Here is a 7,914-nt window from a genome sequence, read left to right on the forward strand (position 1 = left end):
GTGTTATAAAGTAATTATAAAGAAAGTAAACAACTCTCCTGCTTAGATGTCACTACTTTGTGTCTCGTCAAAATAAACCTTGAAATGGTTCTGAAAAACCATCAGGTTTTTGGTGAGCATTCACCGTGATGAACTGAAAGATATATCTTTGTGTGTTTGGCAGTGTTTACAGAGCTTTAATGATGATGACCCGAAAATAAGTTGACTATTACAAAGAACAGCTGAACATAAGTTCACAAAAAAATAAATATTGGTAGCATTTTACGGTAAGGTGTCATTTAATGAGTTAACTAACACTAACATGAACAATATTATTATTTGTAATAATCTTTGTTTACATTAGTTAATACAGATACTGTTCATTGTTAGTTCATGTGAGTTCACAGTGCATACACTAACACAACTACTGATTTTAATAATAAATTACGATTAATAAATGCTGCAGAAGTAGGCTATTGTTTATTCTTAGTTGATGTTAACTAATGAAACCTTATTGTCAACTTTTTCCTGAATATTGTTCAAACTCCGTACTGCCTGTAGTAATTATTTTGAAATAAATATACAAATGCATAAAAACACTGTGAAAATGTATAATTAGTGTTAAAAATATTTAATAAAATACAAAAATATTTAATTAAAATACAAAGTAGAGAATAATATTGTTCTCTTTTTTAAAGGAAAATGGTGACAACTTTAAGTGTAACAAGGGACAACACAACACACACACTACACACACAACACAGGATGTATACACCCTGCTCCTCATTTTTTAAAACACCTACCACACGGCAAGTGATATATATTATATATCTATATATATATATTTCAAGTTTTATTATTTTATTTATTCTAATCCTATTAGTTTCGTTTGGTTTACTTTATGCTATTCTAGAGCACTGTAGTTTGTTATGAACTTTTCTTCTAGCAGAGAACGCCCCACACGCCAATAAAACACAAGAAAAGAAGAAGCGCCGCGCGATGCGCGCTGCACAAATCTTGAGCTGAAGCGTGCATCGCGCAGGAAGCGGTTGTTGATCAGTCCGCGCTCTTCCTCTTCCGGCAGTGGTGCGCGCATCTCTCTTCAGCACATCTTACAGTCATCATGGTGAGCGCTGAACACATAGTTTACTGAGACGAGACTGAAGTGTGTGTCTGTGTGGGATTCTGCCGCGACATTCGCGCTGCGTGCGGAGGCGTTGTGTGTGCTGCGTGCGAGCATCAGATAGATATGATTATTTATATATACATGTATATATACATATATAATGTGTGGCGAGTTACTGTGTGTGTTTGCGCCGTGGGTCCGCGGGATAAACGTGTCTATGATGAGTTTATGATGAGTTTAAGTGTGTGTGTGTGTGTGTGTGTGTGTGTTGTGACGCAGCATCTGTAGAGGGCTCGCGAGGATGTTTCTAGTGTGTTCTGAGGGGGGCGGAGTCACTGCGGCTCATTTGCATACTCATTATAGATTCACGCATCAGTCATCGCGATACTATAATCATTACACAGATAATATCTTCTCTGTGTCTGGATAGCAGTATAATCTACAAGATGCTATCGTTTTATTAGTAGGCTATAATTATAATAATATTAGCAATAATAATAATTGCTTATTGCAGGTTTATTCAGATTATAACCTCAATGAAGCTATTATGGGAATGTAATATGAATGTTGAAAATATATGATCACCTATTGTCAATATTGTTATTACAAGTAATCTTTTTTTTTTTTAATTGCCCTAACATTTATTATGTGTAACGATGATTCAGATTTATCTTGGATGGTGGTGTAATTATGCATCTTATAAATGATCATTCAGATGTTATCGCTGAGATGTGTGTGTGTGTGTGTCCGCAGGCGTCTTTATCCATGACCCCCATGAACATCTTCAGACACGGAGCGGACGAGGAGAAGGCGGAGACGGCGCGTATGGTGAGTGACACGAGCGCTCGCTCTCTCTCACACACACCTGACCTCTCTCTTCAGACACGCGGTCTCACTCCGAGGTCTCTGTGTGTTGTCCCAGTTCGTCCTTCAGGCCGGAGCCATCGCCATCGGAGACCTGGTCAAGAGCACCCTGGGGCCCAAGGGCATGGTACGACCCGCACGCACCGCGCACACATGCCCCTCACACTCACCCTGACCCCTGACCTCTGACCTCACAGGACAAGATTCCTGCTGGGCGGCGGACCAGGGACAGTGTCGTGACCCGTCACCAACGAACGGAGACGGAGCCACCATCCTGCAAGGCCATCGTCCGTCGACAACCCCGCCGCTAAAGTGCTCGTGGGTCAGTCCAGACGCGCGCTTCACTGCAGTTTGGGAAACGGTTTCCACAGAAATATTGAGCAGCACAACTGTGTTCAACATTGATAATAATCAGAAATGTTTCTTTGAGCAGCAAATCAGCATCCATATAGAATGATTCTGAAGATCATGTGACACTGTAAGACTGGAGTACTGATGCTGAAAAATACAGCTGCGCAATCACAGAAATACATTACCACTTTAACAGAGATTCACACAGAAAACAGCTGTTTTTAGAAATTGTAATGATAGGGTCAGAGTTCCATCAGTGTTAGTAATGAAGCAGAAGAGTCCGCGTGCTTCACGAGCCCTCTTGTGTGCAGACATGTCTAAAGGTGCAGGATGACGAGGTGGGCGACGGGGACCAACGTCTGTGACGGTGTGCTGGCGGCGGGAGCATGCTGCGGGTACGAGCTCGTCCCCACCCTCCTCACGGCCTCTGAGTGAGTCCTGAGCCGAGTCTAATGTGTGACGCTTGTGCCGCAGGAAGCAGAGCTGCTGATCGCCAAGAAGATCCATCCTCAGATCATCATCTCCGGCCTTGGAGGAAGGCCACGCAGGCGGACCGCGCGAGGCGCTCAGCGACGGCAGCTTGGATAGCAGACGCAGCCGTGGATAATGGGTAACGAGCGGAGTGTGTGTGTGAGTCTCAAGGAGACTGTGTGTGTGTGTGTGGAGTCTCAGAGGACTGTGTCTTGCAAGCGCAGCGTCTGTGTCCGCAGGAACGACGAGCTGAAGTTCCAGCAGGATCTGATGAACATCGCGCGCACCACGCTCTCCTCCAAGACTGGTGACCGCACCACAGGAAACACTTCTCCAAGCTGGCCGTGCAGGCCGTGCACAGACTCAAGGGGTCTGGAAACCTGGAGGCCATCCACATCATCAAGAAGCTGGGAGGCAGCTATGCCCGACTCCTACCTGCGAAGAAGGTACTGCAGCTCACCACACCACACACACACACAGGTTTAACGTAACAGCAAGCCATTCATGTGTCCAGTGCGCATATTTAGTATGAACAGCCTTTTCAGTCATTTGTCACGCACTTAAAGTTCAACTTTAAAAGCATCAATACTGTAATAAAATACGTATCTTTGTTTTGTGTTGTGTAAACGTTTATTTATTTCTTTAAAGTACTACCATTTTAAAGTTAAATTAATCTATCTGGTGCACTTTGAGAGTTCAAAATTAACATTTTTCACATTTTTGTATTATTTGTTAAAGTGAGCATTAAATCATAGAAAGGGTATTTAAAAAAAACAAATAAAAAGAGCGTTCACAATTAAATACACTAAAAGCTAGAGGGCGCTCTTGTGCAGAAACTCCAAATATGCCCCGCAGAAGAAGTACCATAACACACGTAGTTCCATATCATATCATATCATATCATATCATGTAGCAATAATAATAATTTCATTATTTTATTGAAATAATTTGTTTTTAGTGGTTTTTTTTATTATTGTTTATTTAGACTAAACGTTAAAACACAATGATCATCTGATCACATTGGCCATGGTCAGAATTGTAATATTTTGAATAGTGTGTGCTATGGGTTTTAATAAAGGTGTTTTAATCTTCCTGTAGTTATAATGCATAAATCATATCTCTTCACTGGTTATTAGAGCTGACCGATAAATCGTTTCGCCGATATTATCGGCCGATGTGAGCCTGTTGCCGATAAATCGGTATCAGATACTATGCTTGAAATGGTGTAATTAGTTTGTCCAGCAGAGCGCGCTCCATTATTTGCTACTGGACCTGGATGAAACGCTTTAAAGCTTAAGTCCATGGAAATTTGGAAAACCGTTGAAACTTTGAGCGGCCATATCTCCGTAACGGCGCGGCGAATCTGCACCAAATCCGGGGGATCCCTTCAGCTCGAGGAACCCTCTCGAATGCGAATTGATTGTACATCTAGAGGCCCCCTTTCGAATGAGACCACCCCCGCAGTCGATAACCACCGGTTTCCGGTTTCTTTTAATTGTGATGATTATAACTGACAACTATCCCAAATTCGTATCTCAGAAAATTAGAATATTGTGAAATGGTTCAATATTGAAGACACCTGGTTGCCACACTCTAATCAGCTAATTAACTCAAAAACACCTGCAAAGGCCTTTAAAATGGTCTCTCAGTTCGATTCTGTAGGCCACACAATCATGGGGAAGACTGCTGACTTGACCGTTGTCCAAAAAGACGACCATTGACATCTTTGTACAAGGAGGGCAAGACACAAAAGGTCATTGCAAAAGAGGCTGGCTGTTCACAGAGCTCTGTGTCCATGCACATTAATAGAGAGGCGAAGGGAAGGAAAAAGATGTGATAGAAAAAAAAATTGTACAAGCAATAGGGATAACCGCACCCTGGAGAGGATTGTGAAACAAAACCCATTCAAAAATGTGGGGGAGATTCACAAAGAGTGGGACTGCAGCTGGAGTAAGTGCTTCAAGAACCACTACACAAAGACGTATTCAAGACATGGTTTCAGCTGAGCATTCCTTGTGTCAAGCCACTCTTGAACAACAGACAGCATCAGCAAGCGTCTGGACTGAAAAGGACTGGACTGCTGCTGAGTGCTCCCAAAGTTATGTGCTCCGATGAAAGTAAATTTTGCATTTCCTTTGGATATCAGGGTCCCAGAGTCTGGAGGAAGAGAGGAGAAGCACACAATCCACGTTGCTTGAGGTCCAGTGTAAAGTTTTCACAGTCAGTGATGGTTTGTGGTGCCATGTCATCTGCTGGTGTTGGTCCACTGTGTTTTCTGAGGTCCAAGGTCAACGCAGCCGTATACCAGGAAGTTTTTAGAGCACTTCATGCTTCCTGCTGCTTACCAACTTTATGGAGATGGCAGATTTCATTTTCCAACAGGACTTGGCCCCTGCACACAGTGCCAAAGCTTCCAGTACCTGGTTTAAGGACCATGGTATCCCTGTTTCTTAATTGGCCAGCAAACTCGCCTGACCTTAACCCCCACAGAAAATCTATGGGGTAATTGTGAAGAGGGAAGATGCGATATATGCCAGACCCAAGAATGCAGAAGAGCTTGAAGGCCACTATCAGAGCAACCTGGGCTCTCATAACACCTGAGCAGTGGCCACAGACTGATTGACTCCATGCCACGCCGCACTGCTGCAGTAATTCAGAGAAAAGGAGCCCCAACTAAAGTTTGAGTGCTGTACATGCTCATACTTCTCATTTTTATACGTTTTAGTTGGCCAAGATTTCTATGGAAAAACTCCTTTTCTTTGTATTGGTCTTAAGATATATTCTTATTTTCTGAGATACTGAATTTGGGTTTTTCCTTAGTTTGTCAGTTATTATCATAAAAATTAAAAAGAAATAAACATTTGAAATATATCAGATCAGTCCATATCTCTGCGTGTAATGAATGATATATAATATACAAGTTTCACTTTTTGAATGGTAATTAATGAAATCACCTTTTGATGATATTCTAAATTATATGAACACCAGCACCTGTATGTGTGTGCTTTTTTTAATGAACTTTTTTTAATGAACTGTGTGTGTATATATATATGTGTGTATATATATATATATATATATCTGTTTATGAATATACTGTATTTTATATATAGTACCAGTCAAATGTTTGGACACACGAATGGGAAAGTGTCCAAATATTTGACTGGTACTGTACTATAATACACACAAAGAATATCGGCAAATATATCGATATCTGCCTTTTTTACTCCCTAATATCGGTATCATATCGGCCCCAAAAAACCCATATCAGTCTGGGCTGAAGTTCTTAATAAGGGTGTTTTAATCTTCCTATAGTTATAGTGCATAAATCATATCTCTTCTCTGATTATTAGTGTATGGAATAATATATACTAAGTAGGGCTGCACGATGTGTCGTTTAAGCATCGATATCGTGATGTACGAATCCACGATAGTCACATCGCAGGATGTGCGATGTAGGCTGTCGTAGTTGGATCTGTTATTCATTAACCGCTGCTCCCCGGCCCTTGACGAATGTGATTCGCAGATTAATTGCACAGCTTAACCATCATAGAGTGAAAGTTTATCATTTGCATGTGTTTTTTAAGTCCTGTCAGTTTAACAGGGCGCATATATGAACGAGCAGCTTGCTCTCTCTCCCTCGCGCATATTAATCAAAATCAATATTGATACGATGGGTCAAAAAAAAAAAAACCCTATCCAGTGATGAAAATGTGTTTTTTTTTCTGTGTTTGTCCAAATCTTGTGCGATTAATTCCTAAAAAAAACTGCTAAACCGCCGAGATAATTACCAACTAATGATTCCTTTTGCGAACCGATTTCAAAATTTAAAAAATGAATGGTTAACACACCCGTGACCTGTCCAACACTGAAACTCAATTCACGAGGACGTCTGAAAATTGGTGTATACATAAAAAAAAAATCTGGTAACACTTTAACAATAATGTGGTTTTGCTTCATTTTATTAAAAATATTTTCACTACATTGATTTAACGTTTACTAGGTACTAAACTGCACTCTACAATGTTTAATTTTAAACCTTGAGGCTATAGCCTTCATAGGTTAAAATCAAAAAAGTTGACAGTATTTGTTTAACATCGTTATTGCAATGTGACGGAACATTACCAAGACAATGAACAGCTGTTTTTTTAAACTAAAGATAAACAAAGATTATATAAATATAGTAACAAAAGTATTTTGCTCGTTGGTAAGTTCATGTTAGTTAATATGCTGAACATCTTCAAACCAATATCCTAAATGTTACAAACAAAATAATTTACTCTAACTTTAAATAATTTACTCTGATTTTTAAATCATTTAAAATGAGAATTGTAAGTGTGCTAACCCAATTTTTGTTTGTAAAAAAAAAAATTAGATAGATTCATATCGCAATATATATTGGCAGAAAAAAAAAAATATCGCAATGTAATTTTGTTCCCACATATCGTGCAGCCCCTAATAACTAAGGATCTTCTTTTAGTTTGATTCTTAATCTAAATAATAATGCTGCTTGTGAAGCATTGAGTAAGAAAAAGCAGCGTGTAGTGCTGCAGATTGATATGTGTGTTGTGTTGATTCCGTCAGTCATGCTGTTAGTGAGCATTAGGGAGTTAATGAAGCCTTCTGTTTCTTCCTGCTTCCTCACGGCTTCCTGCTGGACCAGAGGATCGGAGTTCAAACCAGCCCACGAGGATCGAGAACGCCAACATCCTGATCGCCAACCCCGGCATGGACACTTGTGATAAGATCAACGGTAGGGAGGAGTTCTGAGGCACAGAGCGTAGCCATGACTAGCGGCACAGTAAGGGAACACTAACGTGTGTCTCCGCAGATCTTCGGCTCCAGGGATGCGTGTGGACCTCCAACCGCTAAAGTAGCTGAGACGAGGACAGGCCGAAACAAAAAAAAGGGGGGGAAAGGAGAAGATGAAGGAGAAAGGTGGAGCGCCATCCTCAAGCCGGCATCAAGCTTTCATCAAAAGGTGCGCCCGATATCGAAACGTGTGTGTGGTCAGGGACACCTGTGTGTGTGTGTGTGTGTGTGCATGGACGCCTGGCACTACTGTGTAGAGCATCGTTCTGCGTTGTTGAGTCCGCAGGCAGCTGACTATAACTTACCCCGAGCAG

At 41.0% G+C, this 7,914-nt stretch overlaps 1 pseudogene; it reads left to right on the forward strand.

The window, feature by feature from the left end:
- Positions 1 to 1,079: 1,079 nt before the first annotated feature.
- Positions 1,080 to 7,558, forward strand: LOC122142792 (annotated as a pseudogene).
- Positions 7,559 to 7,914: the final 356 nt, after the last annotated feature.

This window comes from Cyprinus carpio, unplaced genomic scaffold (assembly GCF_018340385.1).
Source record: "Cyprinus carpio isolate SPL01 unplaced genomic scaffold, ASM1834038v1 S000000168, whole genome shotgun sequence".
Lineage (NCBI taxonomy): Eukaryota > Metazoa > Chordata > Actinopteri > Cypriniformes > Cyprinidae > Cyprinus > Cyprinus carpio.